The 23,675-nt window shown below is 50.6% G+C and overlaps 1 pseudogene across 1 annotated transcript in view; it reads left to right on the top strand.

The window, feature by feature from the left end:
* LOC149337230 (uncharacterized) overlaps positions 1–23,009 on the top strand; it is a 76,785-nt pseudogene extending 53,776 nt beyond the window's left edge. Inside the window, exons 18-24 of the transcript XR_016284388.1 lie at positions 1,351–1,607; positions 2,505–2,954; positions 3,386–3,586; positions 9,794–9,920; positions 13,783–13,959; positions 14,644–14,744; positions 19,301–23,009. The product of XR_016284388.1 is annotated as an uncharacterized LOC149337230 (transcript). The remainder of the gene's footprint in view (positions 1–1,350; positions 1,608–2,504; positions 2,955–3,385; positions 3,587–9,793; positions 9,921–13,782; positions 13,960–14,643; positions 14,745–19,300) is intronic.
* The last annotated feature ends 666 nt before the right edge of the window (positions 23,010–23,675 follow it).

Genomic DNA, 23,675 nt, shown 5'->3' on the forward strand with positions numbered 1-23,675 from the left:
ATGCGCTCAGGTGAGCCTGCAGTGACGCCAACCGGGCGGCTGAAGCGGGCTTAAGAAGTGCGGCATCTCGAACGCCCTCGATGGCACGGAAGATGAGTACATTTGGGATGATTTGTCGGACAAAGAAATGTCCGAAGAAAGCGCTACTGAAGAACAAAGTAATTGAAGTGAAGTGCGGGATGCGATTTGAATAAATGTCTTCTATGAGCTTGTGTTACTCGTATTATATGCGGGTGAAACTTTTTTTGCCATTTCACGTCTCTAAAACTTAGCCCCGTATTATATTTGGGTTCGTATTATACGCGGGTTTTTACTGTATTTAAACGGGCTTTGAAGGTACAGGAATTGGTAAAGCTGCGCGCGAGAATGCCCGCCTGACTAAATGCAGTGTGTGCTCTGAAATGTCTCAAATCTCTCAGTTCTGCTGCATCTGCAGTTGATTTTTTTCACTACGACCCAAACAACGGCGAGTCGGGGATGCTGCCCTTTCGTCGGAATTCAGCTCAGAGAGCAACGACGTTCGAAATGAGTGTGGAACATTGGCATGCTTTGGTATGCAGAAAACCAAGGTAATATTCAACAGTCCAGCAAGGGAACAGCAGTTTGCAATTGATGGTGCGGTGCTGGCAGTTGTTAGAGAATATGTCTATTTAGGGCAGGTAGTGACCGCTGATCCGGATCATGAGAGGGAAATAACTAGAAGAATAAGAATGGGGTGGAGTGCATATGGCAGGTTCTCTCAGATCATGAATGGCAGTTTACCAATATCCCTCAAGAGAAAAGTATACAACAGCTGTATCTTACCGGTACTCACATATGGGGCTGAAACGTGGAGGCTAACAAAGAGGGTTCAGCTTAAGGACAACACAGCGACCTATGGAAAGAAAAATGATAGGTGTAACGTTAAGAGATCGGAAGAGAGCGGAGTGGGTGAGGGAACAAACGCGGGTTAATGATATCCTAGTTGAAATCAAGAGGAAGAAATGGGCTTGGGCAGGGCATGTAATGCGACGGAAAGATAACCGCTGGTCCTTAAGGGTAACGGAGTGGATTCCAAGAGAAGGCAAACGTAGCAGGGGACGGCAGAAAGTTAGGTGGGCGGATGAGATTAAGAAGTTTGCGGGGATACGGTGGCCGCAACTGGCAAAGGACAGGGTTAATGGGAGAGACATGGGAAAGGCCTTTGCCCTTCAGTGGGCGTAGTCAGACTGATGATGAGTGTGCATGTGACGGAGACTTCGTGGTGAGCATGTTTGTTTTGTCGAAAACTTTAGCCACGTTGTGCTGTTGTCGTAGCGCCGCCGATGCTGGCTGTGTGTCGCTCAGCAAAGCTCCCCTTGTTTTGTGCAGACCTGGTGACGCCCCTGAAGAAGCGGCGGCTGATGCGCGAGTCCCGGGGCTCCCTGGACTCGGCGGGGGCCCTGTCCCCAGCGACCGGGGAGGCGGCTGCCACGCTGCTCTCCTTCCAGACTCCGCTGCTGCTGCTGGCCTCCCAGGCCCAGCAGCTGGCTCCCCTGCGGCAGGAAGAGGAGGGCCCCCCTCCCACCACCACCACCATCAACACCGCGGAGGAGGACGAGCAGGCCATGTTGGCACCACAACCACAGGTAGTCTAGAGTTGGATGAAATGTTGTCTAGCTAGGCCTCATGATGATGGAAACAAGTGACTGCAGTCAGTGGCCAAGTCCGAGGGGATGAAATTGACGTTTTGGAGGCCCCTTTCAGAGCCCCTTAAGGGGGGACACTGGTCTTCAAAAAAAAATTTTTATTAATGAAGTCACAGTTACAAAATCTTCAGGGAACATGTATTTTTGTGTGCTGATTCTAAATATGTCATTTAATTTCATGTAAAACAATTCCTTGAGCACTTATGCACTTTTTATGCTAGTATTTTGCAGAGAGTTTTGAAGAAAATTTGCTGCGGGAAACTCGCTGAAATGTATGCCATTGGGTTCTCTTGACACCAAGGAATACAATAAGGGTGAAATTGTCTTCCTGCCTATCATAGAACTTGAGTTATAGAGTTTTGAAGTTGTCGCTTCAGAAATGAGAAGGAAAGTGTGTATTCCTGTTCCTGAAGTGGCAGCTTCAGTACCCTATAACTCCAGTTCTATGGTAGACAGGATGATAATTTTACCCTTATTGTATTCCTTGGTGTCAAGAGAAACCAATGGCATACATTTCAGCGAGTTTCCTGCAGCAAATTTTCTTCAAAACTCTCCTCAAAATACTAGCATAAAAAGTGCATAAGTGCTCAAGAAAATGTTTTACATGAAATTAAATGACATATCTACAATCAGAACACAAAAATACATGTGCCCTGAAGATTTCATAACTATGACTAAATCAATAAAATTTTATTTTCAAGACCAGTGTCCCCCCTTAAGGAACCTAGAAAACCACATTAGAGTCATTATCTCATGTCGTTGGTGCTGGCCCAAGTCACTGGTCACTTTGCTCCTTGTGCTTGTGCCTTGGTGGATGCGAGCCCTTCACAACTACAGCTGCAGGTCGTGCAGCAGCAGCAGCAGCAGCCAGAGTTCCAGCCGCCGGTTGACATGATGCCCGAGGCCCCGCCAGTGGTGGATGAGACGAGCAACGTGAGTGGCGGTGTGGGAGGGGGCAGCCCATCCCTCATGGACGACCCGCCCACCCCTCTGGATGACGAGGAGTCCGTTGACTGGGAAGATGGGCCCCCGGCCTCCCCGCCCGCTGCCCTGGGCCCCCGGCTGCTGCCCCCCCTGACCAGTGGCCAGCCCTCGCCCCTGGAGCTGGCTGGTAGGCTGGCCCTGGCCCTGGAGGGGCGGCCCCCCTGCACGGTGCCCCGCCTGCCCGAGCCCCTGCCAGGACCCCAGCCAGACGAGGACGAGCAGCCAGCTGGAGAGGAGCAACGGGAGGCCCTTGAACCGGGCCACATCCATCGCGAGCCTGCTGCTGCGGCATTCCCAAAACCGGTGGGTACAGTGCGTTGGTGGTGGTATGTGTCATGCAGCATTGTAAAGTCCGCGTTGCCTCGTCTGTGTCTCCAGTGTCGTTTTGTAGCTTCTAGCATCCACTAAGGTACAGCCGCTTGGAGATTTCTGCTCATTAAAGCACACCACAATGACCTTAACATTTCTGGAGTGTGTGTTTGTTGCATTTTGCAGTTGAGGTAATTCCACTGGGATTCCGACTTGCCAGTTTGGAGTAGAGGTGGAGCTGCTCACCCCTTGCCTTGTGCCCTCCGATGCTTGCCACGTAGTCTTCTCTCTCTCACGGGGCGTAGAGTGACATGAGCGTGCAAGTGGGCAGCGGAAGCCCCATAGCAGTTGAGCCGACATAAGCGCGCCCGCACTTCTGGAAGCTCCTCTCCGGGGCAAACGCTCAGAGCATACTGCTGTTCCAGCTGCGGCACCCGGCAGCTGAGCCCGAAGGCCGGCCGTCGAGATCAGGGGCAACCGGTGATGCGGATGCGGAAGCACGGCCGGAACCACCCTGGGGTCGCCCCGAGGGTCCGGACGCGTCGGACTCTTCGTCCTCCACGGCGTCGGGGGCGGCTCCCCTCTCTCCCGGTGCGGCCATGAGGGGCGGCGTGCAAAAGCGCAAGGTGGGGGCCTGCCTCTCGTGCGGGTGAACCTCGCGATGCCTAGATTAGCTGCGCATTTGCGGAGAGGAGAAAAAAAAGAAAAGAAAGACGACGACTCGTTCGCAAACGCGTCAAGGTCCTCTTAACGTTCAGAGAGAGCGTTTGATAAAGAACTTGGAAAAATTAAGCTCCTAACTTACTCTCACCGAAGATGCAAAAGCGAAGCTTAGTGCGCGCAGACTACATTCAAGAAGAATGGACTTGGTGCACTGGGAAGCTGGCTTCACCTACGTATGAAAGGTGTGGGGCAACCAGCGAGAGCTACACTCAACGATGACACGTGTGGGCTGCTGCAAAGTTGGCAGTACTGCCTTATGTACAAGCACCCTTTACTGCTGGCCATTGTTATTTGTAGGGGTGTGAAATGCAGTACAAATTCGTGGAAATGTTCATAAATGTACAGTTGAGCCCACTTATAATGAACCTGATGGTTCAGTGGATTGCGTTCATTGTATCCAAGGTTCCTACTAAGTGGACTTCCCATGTTACAGCCAGAAATACAGTCACTTAGTCTAACCGTGTTATGCGCCTGTGTTTATTCAAACTAGATCCTATTGCGGCACTTTCCAAGCTCTCCAGAGTAGTCTCATGCCCCACACCGACAGCGTTACTGCTCACAAGCTGCTTTAGGGATATTATTTTCATCAGTGTATGGCTGTCCGATGTCAACGTCCTCACTTACACCAACAAAGTCAACTCAGTTTACTGTAGGTTGGGCTAGCTGCGCATTGAAGTTGCGTTGCCAGAAATAAACGTGCGCTTGATAATGAAACGTCGGTGTTCGACTGCGTCCTTCATCGTGCCTTGGATCGCAAATTCTACCTTATACCCCTGTCACACGGGCACTTTCGATCCTGATTGAGTCAATGCTCATCGAACTCAATGCAGATCGACGGTTGTCACACAGCCACTTTCAAGCGCAATCGAGCTCGATCCTGCTTGACTCGATGCCGGCCCCTCAAGAGTGCTTGAGGTTCCAAGCACAATCGAAAGCACTCTCGCTCTCACGAAGCTATAAAAATAAAGACTAGTTAACAAAACAAAACTACAACTGTTGTTGTTGTAATTGATTAAAATGCAAGACAGAACATTTTCAGGCACTATGCCTGCTTATATGCAAACATATTTATATATAATCTCGGCACCACGCTCCAAGCTTCGCCGTCAGTGTAAACAACAAAGATGGCGTCCTCCTACTCGTCGACGCGCAAACTGTGGAGCGAGCGCGAGACAGCCGCTCTCATCGACTGCTGGCTAGGCCGCGTAGATAATTTGCGGCACCAGAAGAGAAACGCCGTAGTCTACGCAGAAATCGCGGAGGCGTTGCGGACCCTCGGGTTCCATCGCACAAAAGCAGAGGCACAGAGGTGCATCGCACGTCTGGCTACGGATTTGGCTGCCGCTGCCCCCGACTGCACAGTGTTGCCGGACATCACCTTGTTATGGCTGTTGGAGGAACGTTTGGCGCCACCTAACACACATGAGGGAAACTTCTCAAGGAGCATTGAAAATGCCTGTGTGGCACCGGATGTTTTGAGCGTGCTCGAAAATATCGATGCAGATCGAGTTCAATGAGCATCGAAAGTGCCCGTGTGACAGGGGTATTACAGAAGCAGCTGCTCATGCACGCCATAGTCGGTTCTATCCACGCAATGTTATTCCATGGCAGGGAACAGATTCACCCGAACTGAGACGTATGCACTGGGGATGGGGCGCCGATAGAATACCTTGAGCTGGTGAGTTATGCTGCTGTCACATGGCAGGTCTGGCTCGTTGCGTTCATTGACAAAGGTACAGTCTTTGTCAAAAGTAACCAGGCTGCATGGTTTGCTTCTAGCTTGTATAGTGTAGCCCTTGTGGCTTTCCTAAAGATCAAAAGATATTGGAAGGTAAGAAGACCCGCAGTCCTTACCTTTAACGACCAGTTCAGCTTCAGGGAAGCTGTAAGGGCTCCACTGTACGAGCTAGAAGCAAACCATGCAGCCTGGTTACTTTTGACAAAGACTGTACATGGTCACCGCAGTCGGAAAAGGCCAGCACATGGTGCGCCGCACATTGTCGAGCATGAACAGGCTCTCCCAATTTTTTTTAAGCCGCTCGGCAAACCTGTCGCATATTTATGCCAAGTGGCACACTCGTCGATCAATATGTCATGCATCATCCATCGTTCAGACCATTTTCAGGGCCCCACCGAGTCCTAAAATCGCTGCTAATGTAGAGGCAAGCATCTGTCATTGGGACAAAACTCAGGTGCCACTAGTGGAAACGTCCTGCATTTCGTTTTGACTCTTGCCACGTTTTCACCCCACCCCCTCAGTGCCGTCACCAAGACCATGAAAAGTTAGGGATAAGTGGCTAAATGGTACATGGCTGTCACGCATATACAGTAGAACCTCGTTAATTCGAAGTCCGTCGGACTGCGAAAAATCATCGAATTAACCGGGTTTTCGAATTATCAAAAATCGACAAAAAATGAGAAATAAACGTACGAAACATGGTTGCATCAACACTGCACCTTTATTTTGCCTGAAAAACGGTCACTTGAAGCAGTCATCGATGCACGACTGCTTGGCGCGGTAGTTAGAGGCGCGCATATACTCCAACGTTCTCGGCGTGCGGGTGAGAGCCGGTTGTGGTCGGATACGTGAGATCGGCAATGCTACACCAGGCGCTCCAACGCGACTACTACTTGTGGCTACAGGAGGGGGGTGTCTTTGTTCGACACGCCGCCTGGGAGAGGAGGCGAGTGGCGAAGGGGGTAGAGGGGAGGAGTGGCGCGGGAGGCGTGCGCGGTGCATTCTGGGTGGGCGGCTTCGGCGCGAAATAGAGGCATGCTCCACGGTGCGGTCAGAGTGCGCCGAAGCCGCCGGACACGTTCGCGGTCATCGCCGTGCCGCGCGCGCGCTACATCGGAGTATAAACGCGCCTGAACACAGAACACGTTTGATCACGACGCCGAACAATCAAAACACTACGAGCTAGACAAACGGAAACGGAGCCAGAAAAATTGTGACCTAGTGGCACCTGGTTGTTGCTTTGTCAACTAAAGCTAGCCTCCAAGACTAGTAGTTGACTCTGCAGATCGCTGAGGCACAACAAACCACCGGAAACCGAAAATTGATTTACAGTGCCGCCTGGCTGCCACTCCGGCAACTCAACTATACTGGCCTCAGAGACTGGCAACGCATTTTTCTTTTCGCGAATCACGGAGGCCACGGTTTAAACCTACATATTATCCGGATAGGGGCGCGCTGGCTGTTCAAATTATCCGGCAAATTTTGCATGGAAACTGTTGGGACCACCGAAAACCTTCGAATTACGTGGGATTTCGAATAAACCGAGTTCGAATTAACGAGGTTTTACTGTACTCACTCTGATTCCATTGGTGCCCAAACAGAAGTTCACTGCCCGTGGACTGGACAGCCGACTGCCTTGTTCGTTTCTTGCAATGCCAGGCATGTCATGTTATACTGCTCCACGCTTTTGTCAAAACCCTCTCTGGAGCCTCAAGAAGTCCGACTAGAACACCTTACGGATGGAGCTCATGAACATCGATGCTCTGGACTATAGCCCATTAGAAATGCAGGCGGCTATGCTTTTGACGGCATATCAGGAATCCAGTTGCTCTGATTCTTCAAGCATGTTTTGCAACTGTTGGTGCACCGGAAAGAAAGAAAAAAGACCATGCGATGTTCGCAGGCAGTGTACCTGTGTAACGATGCGCCACCTGACTAGAGTGGATTGGTAATGCGCTGCTTGCTCAATATCGATAGGCCTAACATGCTCTACAGAGAAGCCACCCGGCAACGGCACATTTGAATTAAGTATGGCTTATCGTGAAAGGTGTAAAGTTGTCTGTTCGCATAGACGCAGTAATTTGACATTGAAGTGAATGTACAACTGACTGCGGGTACATCTTCGTCAGTGAAGTGAACGGGAAAGCGGGCCGGCCGAAAGTATTGGTCGCAGGGGGGCTTGTGCAGCCGAGTGCTTTGTGTGCTCTGTGTGCCGCCGTTTGTTGCACGTTCTCTGCTTTTTCATTTTGAAGTGTCTCATTCATTAGGGGTGTGCGAATATCAAAATTTTCGAATACGAATCGAATACGAATACTGGGTTCCGAATATCGAATCGAATATCGAATAATCAAGGACAGACGCATTTAACCACTACAAAACATTATTTGAGCACCCAAGAACATCACAGTTCAACTATCAGTGATGAAATGAGCACAAAAGATGTGTTTGGCTGCACAAAAAGCATCAAAGTCTCGAACATTATTCTTAGAAGAGTGGAAATATCAGAGAAGTTGGCTAGTACACAGCATTGATTAAGGCTAGCTTGCCATAAGCACAAAAGCGCGTTGCTGTGGTGAACATAAAAGGTTGTCGTGAAGGAAAACCGGCTGCTCCACATGGTCAGGCAGAAGTAGCTAGTTCCCTTCTAGCTGAAGCGACTTCTCCAGCCACAAAAATGCCCTCTCACTTGGCACTGAACTGGCACGTACTGCGAGGTATTTCGTGCACAGCTCTGGTTATACCAGCGTCGCAGGTATAGCCACAAAAAAGCTCACCAGCGCAGTCAGCTATTGCATGGCCCAACGTTACGCATTGCTCTGGGCACCGCCATATTGTTATGTCTCTGTCGGTAGGACTTGCGGACCTAAATGAACGCCGGTGCTCGCAATAAAATATTCGGCTGGGTACGAATATTCGCGTCGGGTCGAATATTCGAAACAACACGAATGTTTGGATTTCGAATCGAATACGAATACTAAAAATATAATATTCGACCTATATTCGAAAATTTCGAATATTTGCACACCCCTATCATTCATGTACAACACTTACAGCTTCCTGCTGTTGCTGCTCCGTAGTCGGCATGTGCAAGTATTCGGTAATTTCGAATATCCGGTTGAGTAGTAAAGCATGCGATATTCAATTTGATCCAGGTGTTTGGTATTCAAAATCTCGAAGTGTTCGCCTCGAGTGAATGACGTTTCTGGAACTCTCGCTGCGCGCGGTTTCGGTTCAGCGTACCTCCTCCGGCACGGCATCTAGGTCAGCTCCCTCAGTTCTCAATGGCCATTTTTGCAGAAAGTCAACGCAGCTTCAGTGCATTTTCTCCTTATTTTTAAAATTTCTTTTCGTGTAATGGCCTTGCGTGTTCAAAAAATACATAGTTTTGACAATGCTTTTTGTGTCGTCTAATTTTCTATGGGGTAGAAATATTCAAAATGATTCTAAGGAAATCGCTATTCACTTTGATCCAAAAAAACTATTCGCACATGCGTTGTCCTTAGCCATAGTACATGAATAAAGTTCATTAGTGGTGTGCTGGTTGCATTGCTGTTGTAATTAGTGATCCCAGTCATTTGTTGCATTGACAGTGACATCTGTGTGTAAGGGGTTATAAATTTGAGCCTTAGCATCAGCTATAATCTGATGCGGTACTGTGGCCAGCTTACGCAGACAGACAGTGCACGTGTAGGTTCAAGGGCATGTGTACAACTACAATTCTCATCAGTGTTCCTAATGACTAATTAGTTTCCTAGTGTGCCCCGCTGCAGTGGCTCAGTGGTTACGGCGCTTGGCTGCTGACCCGAAAGACGCGGGTTCGAACCCGGCCGCGGCGGCTGAATTTCTTTGGAGGTGAAATTCTAGAGGCCCGTGTGCTGTGCGATGTCAGTGCACGTTAAAGAACCCCAGGTGGTCGAAATTTCCGGAGCCCTCCACTACGGCGTCTCTCATAGCCTCAGTCGCTTTGGGACGTTAAACCCCAATAAACCAAACCTAGTTTCCTAGTGCAGAACTGGTGTCCACTCAGTGGCAAAATTTTCATGGCACTGCAACTGTGGAGAAGCGGCACCTCATGTCTTGCACTTGTTGCCACATTTCCGTGTTTAAAAGATCAGTGCGTGAGACCCGTCGGGAGACTGGAGTGTGTGTTCCAAGAAGGGAGGGAAAAAATGTCAACCGCCATTCAGGGCTTCTGCAGTCTTCGTGGGAGGCCTGCAAGGCTGGCGTTGAGTGGCTGATTGGGAACTGGGAAGTCATTCAGTGTGTCCAGCAAAGCACTGTCCCATAAGACAGGCCGTTGTAGTTAGTGGTTTTGGTGGGGACTTGTCTGAAGTGTTTTTGGTTGGTCACCCCCCCCGCCCCCCCCTTGCAGGTGAGCCTGTCTGAGTACAGACAGCGGATGCGCGAGACGGCCCGGGCACCCACAACGGTGCCAGTTCCATCGGTGGTGGCGCTGCCCACACCACTGGTGACCCCAGAGAGCCCATCCCCGGTCAAGGGTGAGTCTCTCTCTCTCCTGGTTGCCACTGCGAGAGGTCGGGCGCTCCGTGAAGGAATTCAAGTGCCTTTAAGTTTTTTTTTTTGTTTGTTTAGATTTTTCTGCAATGCATAGGAGGCGGGAAAGAGACACACGCAGGACAAATGGTTCAGTGACGTCACCCCAAATACAGTTGAACCTCGATATAACGAAGCAGTACGTTTCGGGGGAAAACTTCGTTATATCGCGAACTTCGTTGCATCGAGGTTTTTGTCCTTCAGTGCCGCTAATGAAATTGTGCATTCAAATAACATTGTTATTTTGTTTTATTCCGCTCACGTGCATTCTTGACGATATTACAACCGATTTTAGAAGAAACGACAAGCAAATAGAGCGACATTAGTAGTTCAATCAAGCTTCGTTACCTTGAAATCACAAATCTCAAAATATTGCTTCAGTTGAAATGTTCTGTAGAGCCGAGCAGCTCCCCGCGGCGCCGTGCATTTTGTTACCCATTACCTTGCATTGTTTTCTCAGCAAATTGCGGGCATCGCGAAATCTTGACTGAGAGATGGAGATAAATGCCGCCATTGAAAAATTAAAGCGAACTTCGCGTGTTGCTGCGAAGACATGCCACGAAGCGTGCGGCATCACCGAAAACGAAACCGAGCGGCGCGGAAATCCATTAATGGCGTCAAGCAACACTGTGATCCATCACGTGCTCTCGCGGGGGCTGATGGGAATGGGACGTGCAAGTAGGAGGCCCCACAAAATGGCGCAGTTGGTTGGGCTGGCTTTGTGCAGGCATGGAGGAGCGGATGTGGTTTGGCGACTGTCGACCGAACAGGGCATAGCGGAGGGCTCCGAAAATTACGACCACATGCGGTTTAACCTGCGTTGCGTCACGCAATACACGGGCGCCTTGCATTTCGCCTCCGTCGAAACGCAACCGCCGCGTCTGGATCAGCTGTCCAGCGCCGTAACCACCGCGACCGGGCGACATTGACGCAAGTTCAGAAACGAAGAACCTTTATTGAAACCTTTGCAAAAGGCAACTGACTTCATGACTGCATCAACTCACTTCATGATGCAGTCATGAAGTCAGTTATTTTTGCCTGACGTTTGCTCATGAGCGTCGGCGTAATGAGGCGTTCGTAGGTGGCTACCGCTACCAATGCTTGTTCATGCTCATGCACGCCGGCATGCCTCCGCAAAATGTCTCTGGCATTGAGCACTTCTGTTGCTGTAGGCGCTTGCGTTGCCTCCTCGGTGCCTTGGTCGATGTCATCACCGTCCTCTACAACGTTTTTTTCTTGAACGCTTTCAATTATTGCCGTGTCGTCCATTTCTTCCGTTGTGACAGCATATTCATCACTGGTGATGAAGTCTGTAAGGCTTACATCCTCGGGAACGCCGCCTTCGTCGCTCAGCTGCTGCCACGAATCGGCGAAATCTGACTGTGCAAACTCCTCTCCTTCGCTCGCTTCATCGTTGTCTGCCGCATCCAAAGAGTCGCACACAGCTTTTATGCCAGCCTTTCTAAAGCAGTTCACAATAGTTTCCTTGCTCGTAGACTGCCAGGACGCAGATAGCATTTCTATGCCCATAAACACGTCAATCTTGGTGTCCCGTTTAAAGCGCATGTTGAGCAAAATTCTCTCGATCATGCGCTTCTTGTAAGCACACTTTACGCTGTTTATCACACTTTGATCCAGTGGCTGGATTAGAGATGTGCAACTTGCGGGAAAAAATTCCAACTCGACGTTTGCAAGCTCCACGTCAACATGATGCGCTGAACAATTGTCCAGGAGAAGGCAGATTTTTCTCTTCTGCTGGCCCATTTCCTCATCCAGATCTTTAACCCAGTCGCTGAACAGGGCTCGTGTCATCCACGCCTTTGTATTACTCGCGTATTTGACGGGCATCGATCTTCCAGCGAAACAACGCGGTTTTCCACTAACTCCGATAACCAGAGGCTTGCGTTTATCGGTTCCGTCCATGTTCGCACATAGCAACACGGTTAGTCGTTGCTTACTCTGTTTGCCGCCGTGGCAACGCTCATTTTTTAGAGCCAGGGTCCTCTTCGGCAAAAGCCGATAGAATAATGCCGTTTCATCGGCGTGTAAATGTCCGCGATGTCATAGCGGGCGAGAATGCCTGGAACACGGTCACGGAGCCAATCAGCAGCTCCAATGGCATTCGCCTCCGCACTTTCACCACTGATCACTTTGCCAACGATATTGTGGCGCTCTTTAAAACGTTGCAGCCACCCGCTGCTAGCCTTAAATTCGTCGCATCCAAGCACACTTGCGAAGTCCAGGGCTTTCTGCTGAAGTATTGCGCCACTCAGAGGCATATTTTTAGCGCGCATTTCCAAGAACCACGTGAATGTGGCTTTCTCCACGTCGCCATAAGTAGCCGCTTTCAGCCTCTTCCTTGTCCCACTCAGGCCGCTGTCGCTGACAGCGCACATTATGCTGTCCTTCGCCTTTAATATGGTCGAAAGGGTCGAAAGCGTGACATCGTACCTGTCGGCCACTTTTTTTTTCTTCTCGCCGGCGGCGACTTCTTTGATCATCTTCACTTTAAGATCAAGAGAGAGCACTTTTCTCTTCCGGGGAGCACCACTCATTGTTGCAGAAAAGAGCACCACGATCAGAGCTAGAAACGACTGCCGCAGCGTGCCTTCTCGTGCCAACGACAGCGAGACGCTTTAGGCTTGGATTGGATTGGATTGACAACGTTGCTCTAGACGTGGAAACGTCAGATTCACACGTCTGTGCTAGGGTGGCTAGACTATCTGTGCGCTCGGCACCGCCAGGGGCGCCGCAGTGGGGAAACATTTTCCTCTGCAAAAACATTTTTACAAAATAAAATTTCAATTTACTTTACAAAGTGGCGGAGTTCTTCCAAAATAGTTTTTCTGTGCTCCCGAAAACTTCGTTGCATCGAAACTGCGGCGCGAAAGCACTTCGTTAAATCGAGGGAAAAAACACATGCATTTCAATGGAAGCAAGAAACTGAAACAAAAAAAGGTTTGTTGCATCGCGAACTTCGTTCTATCGAGGTTCGTTATATCGAGGTTCAACTGTATGTAGGCATTGAGAAGAAGTCCGAAACTGCCAGATCACAAGGTCTTGCCTCATCGCTTCGCGTAAAAAAAAAAAAAAAGACATCGAAACAGTCTTCAGGAAGCTAGCAGAATCGTCTTGGCATGCGTGCCATGTGGTTCTTTAGGAAATGCAACTGTTTGGATGGAAATAGCACACTCCCAAAATGTCTTGTCCCAGCACCTTGATAGAGCAGGTGCTTCAACCTAATACACTGTCCTTCTTCCAGGGCCGCCATTTCACAGGCTAGAAGCCACCGCGGTGACTCAGTAGTTACGGCGCTCGGCTGCTGTCCTGAAAGACACGGGTTCGATCCCGGCTGCGGCGGCCGAATTTCGATAGAGGCGAAATTCTAGAGGCCCGTGTGCTGTGTGATGTCAGTGCACGTTACAAGAACCCCAGGGGGTCAAGATTTTTGGAGCCCTTCACTACGGCGGCGTCCTTCATAGCCTGAGTCACTTTGGGATGTTAAACCCCCCATAAACCAAACCAAACCACACCATTTCACACGCTAGGTTTCCACACATATTGAGAGATATTTGTTTTTAGACTATGCCAACTGCGTTTTTTTACGGAGGAAATGCCGAGTGGCATTCTTCAGTCCCATCTGGCCCTTCAGTGGAGCAGCAACTGTTTCCTCCCCTCGGTGGCAGAGCGGATAGAGGTGGAGTGTCATGCTGTGGCGCGTCTGTGAATTTGGGCACAACTGTGTGCTCTCAGATCTTGAGTGGCTCAGCTGTTGTGATTGACGTCTTGTGCTGTGGGGTGGGGCAGCCGACCCAGGGTTGCCGGCCAGCAGGGGTAGCGCTGCCGTTGCTCCCGATGAGGACGAGTCGTGGCCCCAGCGGGAGCGACTGAGCCAGCGTCTGCGCCGGGAGTTTGGCCTGCTCGACGACGACTCCGACACGGAGCGAGGGGCCACCACTGGTCCACCACCGCCACCACCACCGGGTGAGTGGCTGATTGGTCGCACGCACAAGCTGGTCATGGAAGCAGTTCACATTCGAAGTTTGGGGAGGGGGGCATCGGCCACGCTTTGTTCACACAGTCGAACCCTGCACAGCAAAATTCATGGGACCTGCTGACGATTTCTCTGATCCATGAATTGTTTCGGGTTTTGCAGCATTGAATGTTTCAACGGCGACATTTATGCAGTTCTCCGTTGCCTCGCGATCTGGTGTTGCTGGTATCAGCGACCAATCTCTCAGGCTCATAGAGCATCCAAGGAAAAAAAAAAAAAAATAAAAGAAATCCTTGCTTGAATTTTGTTCAATTAAAGATTTCGTACAACACTGCTAATAATCATAGATGCTACTGAGCATGCCATGTGATTAGAATTTGATGAAGCTGTATTATCTTCGTACGATCTCACCTGAAGAAAAACGATAAAACTCTGTGAGGCATTGTTGATCACAGTTTTGAGTCTATGAACTGGGAATATAATTCAGGTTCTGCTCTACTTGTGCACTTGGGGCATATATTAAAGCATTCGAAAGTGGAAACGGGTGGCCGTGTTGGATTTAAAGGCAGTAGAAGCTGCCCAAAACAGTGCTGTCCTTTGCGGCCGGCAGCAGGAAGAAGACGTTCTTGCTCAGTTTGCGGTGAGACATGCTTCCTCTTCGTACCGTTGTGCAGGTGCCGAGAGTGGTGCCCTGCCGCCCATGATGCCGCCCCACGTGGCGGGGCTGCCCTACCCGCCACCCCCGCACGGGTACCTGCCAGTGCCACCTCTGCAGGTAGGCAAGGAAGTGCCGGAGTTGGGGTTCTTTTCTTTTTTCCTTTTCTTCTCCTCCCTTGCTGTTGCGTAGCGAGGTCAGGCCGTCTCGTTGCCGTTACGGCCCGGTCTTGTGATCGGCATTTGCACGAAGGACGATGACGACGATTTCCGTTGTAGAAACAAACAAAACCTTATACATATAAGATTAGCATGATGGTACAGTGAAGACATAATCGAAACAAAGGGAGAGCAACAACAGAGTGGAGCCGCCAGAGCTCTCCCGGTCAAAAGCTCCTGGCGAGAACCCCCAGATTCCCGCCAACATCTCCTCTTAACCCCTCAGCTCATCGCTGATTGGGCCGGCCCTCTCGTGACGTAACAGCTGCCTGTGGCCGTGTATTTAGGCGGGCCCACAGTGCACGTGACTGATATAAGATACATCACAAGCAAAACGCAACGAAACCATAACCAAGTATCTTCCCCTCAGGAAGTCGGACTGCGCGCACTAAAAGAGACAGGAATACACACAAACACACGAACAGAACCGTCGTTTGCCCTGTTCCTCGAAGCGGTGCCAGCCAGCGGTAACAGAAGCACACGGCTAAAAGAAAAATCGTCTCGGCGCCGCCGTTAGGCCGCAAGTTCGGGCAATGTGCGTAGCTGAAGCGTATATCTGTCCGCGCAGCTCAAGAACTATGGCATGCCGCCGCCGAAGCCGCCCGTTGCCTTAAAGAAAAAGAAAACTAAATGCCAGCGTTCGGAAAGCGCGCCACTGACACCGGCCAAACACAGTCCGTGTTCCCGGCTTCCTGCGAGTCGCCCAGAAGCGGCGCCGTTTCCCTCACGGTGAATACGCGTAGTTGGCACACACACGCACAAGCAAAACAAAAGGAGCGCTCCCCCGGAAAGCGGTGCGGGTGAAAGCGCCGTTTAGGGTTTCCCGCGGCCGGGATCCTCCAAAGGGACCGAGACGAGACTGCCGGCGCGCCATAAATCACGTAACGCGTACGCGGCTGGCCTTTCGGCGCGGGCACTCGTCGGCGCGACCGTGTCAACTGCGTCGACAAAAAGCTTGCTCGCCGGCGGGAACACATATATTTCGGCCGCTGCGTGGCGTGCTTAAGCTCAGTGGCTCTACAGCCGGGTTTGAAGAAAACCTCTGTGTTTGGTTTTCGGTTTTCAGTGTGCACTTGGCGAGTGTCCGTGTGCACCAGTGTCATTGCTTCACGTCAGTGTGCACTTTCTGCAAGTCATCAGGGTCTGCAGGTGTGCAGGGGCTACTGGAAGATGCACCCAACTGTGGAAAGGAGGTTGGGATCTGAGTCATGCCACTGGCACGGTACGGGGCGAGAAGGTTTTGCGTCGTGCCTAAACCAGCTGGCATCATTGTGCTTTGGTCTACCATGATTTGATGGTGGTGGTGATTTTGTCTCTCTTGGGAACCTGGCAGATGCACGAACAAGAGCCGCAATCGCCGCGGGCTTGCGCAATACTTAAAAAAAAAAATGCAACCAGATCTAAGCAGTCGATTATTCTCGGAGATATGGGGCTGTCCTTTTTTTCTTCCCGCCTGCATTCACACACACACACCAGGTGTGCGTGGGCTACTGTGCTGCACGCAATTCAGGTTTCAGCAGGGCTGTTTGGACGATTGCTTGCCGTGCCAGTCATACCTGCACAGGTCCTCTCATCGAAAGCCCGTGCGAGTTACCTAGCCAATGCGTTACTCATAGCTTCCAAATAATCATCTGATGCTGCAGACTAACGGGGCATTAGCTGGGTCTACACCGACAGTTTGAATTATTGGATTTTTTTATTAATGAGCTTTTACTGTGCTCTGGCTGGCAGAGTGTCTCTTCAGGAAGTGCGCCACATGCTTGCTTCTAGGTTACGGAGGAGCTTTTATACTGCTATATTTTATGTATTGAATTGTCAATATGTCAATGCCTCTGAGTCTGTCAATGCCTCTGAGTTGCCTCTGAGTCTGTTATCAATTGTGCTGGCCAGAGCTCACCAGTGAGGGCTTTTACAGGGAGGCCACAAATACCGTAAAAACCCGCGTATAATACGAGGTTTTTTTCCCATAATTAGTGTCCTAAATTTCCGCCTCGCACTATTTGTGGATCCGAACAAAAATTTTCGAAGTTGCTCGAAGTTTTGGTTTCGTTTTTGCGGCGTGGCTACGGCTTGACTTTGCTATTAGCGCGTGGCTACGGCTTGGCTTTGTTACTCTCGACAAACGACGTCACGATGTCGTTTCTTCGTTGATCCGTTGGGTGCGCAAGGGGGTCGCGGTGTGCCGTGCGCCTGTTGACAACGCACGTGCTCCGACGTTCTCGGCGCGCGGGCGAGAGCCGGTTGTGGTCGGATATGTCAGATCGGCGACGGTACACCAGGCGCAGTTCCGGAGCTCTACAGTCCAGCCGCTCCGACGCGAGGCAGCGCATGCGCAGAACGTTCTTCGTTCGAAAACCGGCTGGGAGAGGAGGCGAGTAGTGAAGGGGGTAGAGGGGAGGAGTGGCGTGGGAGGCGCGCGCGGTGCATTCTGGGTGGGCGGCTTCGACGCGCTCTCGGCGCGGCCCGCGCGAAATGCAGCCGGCTGTATTCCGCACCGGAAGCCGCCGAACACGCTGGCAATCTGGCGCCGCTGGAGTATAGAGGGTCGCGTTTCGCCGACGTGACGTCGCCGTGCCGCGCGCGCTACGTCAGAGTATAACCGTGCCTTAAATGTCTTCTATGAGCTTGTGTTAGTCGTATTATACGCGGGTGAAACTTTTTTTTCCCATTTCGCGTCTCTAAAACTTAGCCTCGTATTATATTCGGGTTCGTATTATACGCGGGTTTTTACGGTAATACCACCACTTGCATTGATAACACAGGAAATGTGCTTGAATTTGGCGAACAGATCTGTTAATCAAATGTTTGTGCGCATGCTTTAACACCCTAATGTCATCAAGCAGACCTGAGCTCCATTTGGAAGCAAGCGGGTTATGTCTATAATTTGAGTTTCCCTTTCTCAAGCCTCCCTTTCAAAGGCCGAGGTGGGAACAGTAGTGAGGACGCCTAGTTTACCCAATGGGTGCATCACTTTGAGCCAAATGGTGTAAAAAATTCAGGGGGCACTTCGAAGGTCTAGAGTGCACGAGGCAAAAGCCTTTCCACTTAACTAACTAGTCATGATTGGTTCATGACTAATAGTTGATGACTGGTTAATGACTAGTTAGTCATGGCTGGTCAATGACTCGTTAGTTGACTGACTAGTCATGATTGGTTAATGGCTAACTAGTCGTGACTAATTAGTTTATGACTGGTTAATGACTAGTTAGTCATGACTTGGGACTAGTAATGACTAGTTACGACTGTCACTTCAGGTGTAAAGGATGGATGGACAGAGTCATGGCTGCGAGTATGAGCCATTAAAGGTTTTTCCTTGATATACAGTAGAACCTCGTTAATTCGAAGTCCGTCGGACCGCGAAAAATCATCGAATTAACCGGGTTTTCGAATTATCAAAAATCGACGAAAAATGAGAAATAAACGTACGATACATGGCTGCATCAACACTGTGCACCTTTATTTTGCCTGAAAAACGGTCACTTGAAGTAGTCATCGATGCACGACTGCTTGGCGCGGTAGTTAGAGGTGCGTACATACTCCGACGTTCTCGGCGCGCGGGCGAGAGCCGGTTGTGGTCGGATACGTCAGATCGGCGACTGCTACTTGTGGCTACGGGAGGGGGGGTACTCTCGATCTTCTGCCACCTTTTGATTGGGGGCACTGCTTGGAGCGGAGCTCCGACGCGAGTGCAGAACGTTCTTCGTTCGACACGCCGCCTGGGAGAGGAGGCGAGTGGCGAAGGGAGTAGAGGGGAGGAGTGGCGCGGGAGGAGTGCGCAGTGCATTCTGGGTGGGCGGCTTCGGCGCGCTCGGCGCGAAATAGAGACATGCTCCACGGTGCGGTCAGAGTGTGCCGAAGCCGCCGGACACGTCCGCGGTCATAGCCGTGCCGCGCGAGCGCGCGCTACGTCGGAGTATAAACACGCCTGAACACAGAACATGTTTGATTGCGGCACCGAACAATCAAAACACTACGAGCAGCGCCTGCCACGAGCTAGACAAACAACGGAAACGGAGCCAGAAAAATTGTGACCTAGCGGCACCTGGTTGTTGCTTTGTCAACTAAAGCTAGCCTCCGAGACTGGTAGTCGACTATGCAGATCGCTGAGGCACAACAAACCACCGGAAACCGAAAATTGGTTTACAGTGCCGCCTGGCTGCCACTCCGGCAACTCAACTATACTGGCCTCAGAGACTGGCAACGCATTTTGCTTTTCACGAATCACGGAGGCCATGGTTTAAACCTAATCCGGAGAGGGGCGCGCTGGCTGTTCAAATTATCCGGCAAATTTTGCATGGAAACTGTTGGGACCGCCGAAAACCTTCGAATTACGCGGGATTTCGAATAAACCGAGTTCGAATTAACGAGGTTTTACTGTACACCCTTTTGTAGCTGGCCGGTATTCCACACACGGGTGGAGCAAGCTTCCTGCATGATTGATGGCTGGTTACTGTGCAGGTCCCCCCCTTTGGAACGGCCCTGGCAGCCCTGCGACCTCCGCTCATGCCAGCCACACACCTGGGAGGTGGGGCACCCGTCCTGCCCCCTTCTTCGTCGCACCTGCAGCCACCGGGCTACTTCCACCACAGCTAGGCCGAGACTGGAGCGTTGCTCTTGCCACTTTGAACTTTGGGTGGACTGCGTTGTGCCGGCTGTGCTCATCCCCACCACCCTGTGGCGTGCCATCTTCGAAGAAGGAACGAGTGTGGGCGTGTGTGGTGCTGTGCTAACCTCTGGCAGCCACATCAGCTGTGGACCTGTGTGTTTTACAAGACCAGCAGGCCGCGTGTCTGGCTCTCCCGGTTTCCAAAGAGCGGTGCTCATTTTTGTGCATGTGGGGAGGTGTGGCCCGGACGATCGCCCTTGACGAGCACCCTCCTTCACCTTTGTATATAGGAAGGACCTGCAGGAGGGGGTGGTCTGCAGAGTCTCTCGTGTTGTACCATAGCTCCCTGTGTTGTCTCCAGTTTGCCCGAACTGCGTGTGTGGGGAACACTTGCTGGTGAGTGTTGGGTTGTTGGCACATCGTGACTCTGGGAGTGCAGCGTGTCTTCGCTCGCCTTGAAGCCGGCAGGGGGGACCCATCCTGCCTCCTTGTGTTTCTCGCACAGTCAAGCAAAACTGGCCACTCCAATTATCCGGTGGACATTCGTCGCCACTGGTGACGGTTCTTGTGGTGCGCTTTCGCAGTGTTGCGTGTCATTCTCTTCTTCTTGTTCTCCCGTCCCTTGGATCTTATGCGTAACGTGGCTGTGGTTTTCTGACGGTGCGTGCAGAAAGGTGGAGCGCCACCTGTGAGCAGCAGCAAGTGAGCCGCAACTGGTGCATGTAAAGAAATGCCCGGTCACAAGTTGGTTTGGCCCACGTTGTCTTGTGCGGCTCGGAGGAGTGCTGAGAACATGTGGCTCCTCTGTCCTTTCTGCACACTAGAGATTGTAAACATTGGCATTTTTTTTTTTTTTCCCCATTCATTTGCGGCAGCATTTTTGCTCGGTGTCACCAGGAGGTGACCAAAGACTGGCTCCCCATAATCACAGAATCCCCGGACAGATGAAATTTGCTCAGGCAGGTAAACTCTGTCGGCATTCTCGAGCACCGCTTTCAGGATCATTGTTCTGAACCGGGCGTGCCGAGGCTCATCTCTCTCTTCTGTGTGTTGCCACCCGTAGCGAATTGTTGTTTCAGGGGCTGCTCACTTGTCGCCCTTTCGCTCTATCTCTCTCCGGTGTCACATCCATTGTGTACATAGCTATACATAGCCTCTCCTGACGTGTCTTTGTGTTGTGAAACTGTTGCCGAGACTGCCGGTGTTGCTCGATCGTGGGGGTATCCAAGTATTGCACACATTGTTATGGGGTGGGGTCCTTTGTTTTTGGTGAGTACTGGCTCCTTGTTTCTGTTGTTTGAAAAAGACAAAAACAAAAAAAAAAAGTCTTGGAAGACTGCATTTCAGGATGATTCTGTCGTTGCGACATTGACCACATCTACATGTGGTTGTATCAGCTGCTGACAGTTGTCTCGGGAAATATACGAGCTGCAAGGTTGGGGTTTTTTTTTTTTTTTTTGTGGGGAGAATCATGAGCTCATTCAGTTCACCTGTACTCTCTAACGAGTGCTTAGGACTCATCTCGACTCTCGGGCGCATTGAGAGCATGCCGTTGAGTTAGGCACGATAATGTGCCTGACTGGTTCTTATCAGAGAACAGCCAATCACTGGTTGGGGTAGTGCAGGTGGATTGAACAGACCTCAAGAGACAAGCTGTCATTGGTGGAGCGAAATAGTTATTTGCTCGTGCGAATTCTTGTGTAGGAGGGGAGCAGCATTTTGCTCGCCCCCGGCCTCTTTTTGACTGGTACTTGATATTTGCTGCTTTTTACAATTTCAGTGCAGACCCATTATATGCCAAAATATTTTTTCAGAGCCAAAGGTGCCGTGCTCTTCTCTTATGCTTTGTAGTTTCAGTAGCCACAATTTTTTGTTGCTGGTTTCTATTAAGAGTTAGACACGGGTGCTCTTTTGAGCCCCCTTGGATCGAGCAGCCTGGCCAAGTCCCCGCCCACCTTTGGGGTGGTCCTGTACACTACTCTTGTCTCTCTGTTGTGGACGTCAGCCTAGCGGTGTACATAATGTACATACGAATTCCAGCCCCACGCCTGCAGGCACGACAGCCAGCACAGTTACTCAGATGGTAGACGGGTCTGTCTATCGGCCATTGGTGCGGGCAGCGCTAGAGTGGTGCTGTCGTGTTGCATCGGGCCAGGTGAATGCCTCATGTCTGCAGGCAACAAACTTGTACAGGATGATTGTGTTTTTAGTTGATGTGCCAGCCATACTGATCGGACGAGACCAGAGGGGTGCAGCAGCGGGTGCTTCTCGCCGTGGTGGAGCCATCTTGAGTGTGCTGTCATCCATGGTGGATTTCGCTGGGATTTTTGTCCTGTGTGCTGTTCTAACCGGCCTCTTTAAATTGTTCTTGGGAATCAGGATTGTTTGAGTGAGGGAATATGCTGTGCCAAGAGCCTTTTATTGCTGGGTTGTATCTTTTCTTCTAAGTCATGCTTTTTAGTGTGGGTCTGCTCATTACTGTACTGCTTTGGCATGCCTAAGCTGTTTTCTCTTCGCATGGGCTGTTTCGTTGCAGGGGAAGAAAAATCTAGCAAAAGTGCATTTACCTAAAGCTGGCCGTAATTATGAGGACATTGTGTAGTTCAAATTTTCTGTGACTACGTTATGGATGGCAATCTCATCTCTTCAGCGTCACTTCTCTTCTAATGGGAAGGGATCCACGCGAGGATCTCTGGTCTCGTCCAAAGATTGATATGTCAGCCATGCTGGGCTCTTTGTCTACCTGCTTTTATCATCTTCTTTTGATGTTGTGTCTCCCTGCGTTCCCGGTTTTTTAACCTCTTCCTGCAGTCGGGATTTATTGATGCAGTGGGCAAGAGAGAATCTTTGCCCTCATCCCTCCGTTTTTTTGTTGTTTTTTTTTTTAACCATCTGTCATACCTTGTATATGGGGGGGCATCAAATTGATGACGGGGAAGTGTGTGATAACTTATTTTATATACCCTGGGCTCACCTTTTGTCTCCAGACCTGTTCGTCTTCTGAGCAGTCACGTGCATTTGCAGCAGGAGCCCCCTGCAGTGTTTAGGAGGGGTTGGCGATGCTGGCCAAACTGGAAGCCCTTTAAAACTCTCTCTACCGTTGTAAAACAGGCAGGCCCACAATGCAACATTAGCATTGGCAGTTCGCCTAACCCGTTAAAGGAACTTGAAATTGCTTCCTTAAATTGCTACTGTGTCGGTTTGCCATGCAAGCTGAATTGATGTTAGCGGCACTGTCTTGAGAACAAGATATGTCCAGGTCACTTTTGTGTGAAACCTTTCACGAGCCATGTTAACTTTTGCAGTCAGCTATTTTATTCTTCGCATTGCATAATTCGGGGTTCTAAGTGTTGTGTGATGAATTTCCTTTCTGAAGTGGGAACATGAAAGCCTTTGATGATGGGAAGTTAGTCTGACGTTGGTGCTGATGCCCCATGCTCTGTCCACTTGCTCACTGGCCTGAACATTAGTCCTGGGGCTGTTGCTGCAAAGGCGCTGCACTGTGTCTCGTTTTTCTCCCCGTGTGCCCAATGCTGTAAATAAACGAGGCTACTTTCTTCAGTCGAGTCTGTTGGTGTTAATGCGCTGCATCATCCGCAACTCCAGGTACGATGACATATATAGGCCTTGGCAATGCGCTGGTTATTGCCGGGCTTCTGTGGGCTCCATGTGCTTATGAAATCTTGGATGTTTCGAATTATTGGTAATATCGAACGTGAAAATTATCCGCATGAAAATCCCGCGTCGAAGTATAGGAGAATCGCGCTGTATAACGAACTGAAATCTCGCCTGGCGCTGCGCTCCATATATTGGACTGCCCGCCGTGCCCCTGAAAGTGGCGCTTTTCCTAATGGTCTGTTCAGGCGCTTCACGCGCGCAGAGGCTGGTCGCCTGCGCGGCATCTGCTGACAGCGCTAACCTGGTGAAGTCATCTGCTAAGGCGAACTTTTCATCGCTGCCATGCGGTAAAACCAACCTAAGTAAAGCCTAGCGGCGACTCTCGCGTGGCGCGTTTCGCTGCGGAAGCCAGCTGTGTGTTAATTTTAATGAACTATTGTTCTATTTATAGTGTACTGACTGCTACAAGGATTGGGAATGATAGGTTGTGGCTAGTTCCAAAAGCAGGTTGACCCTACCAGCGACGTGCGCAGCTAGCACGTCGATGGGAGGGGGCACGTTAGGGTGCCTCTATGGCCAGCGTAACTAGCGTAACTCTGTGGCTAGCAT

The sequence above is a fragment of the Amblyomma mixtum genome, chromosome 7 (genome assembly GCF_055824585.1).
Source record: "Amblyomma mixtum isolate Tamu chromosome 7, ASM5582458v1, whole genome shotgun sequence".
Lineage (NCBI taxonomy): Eukaryota > Metazoa > Arthropoda > Arachnida > Ixodida > Ixodidae > Amblyomma > Amblyomma mixtum.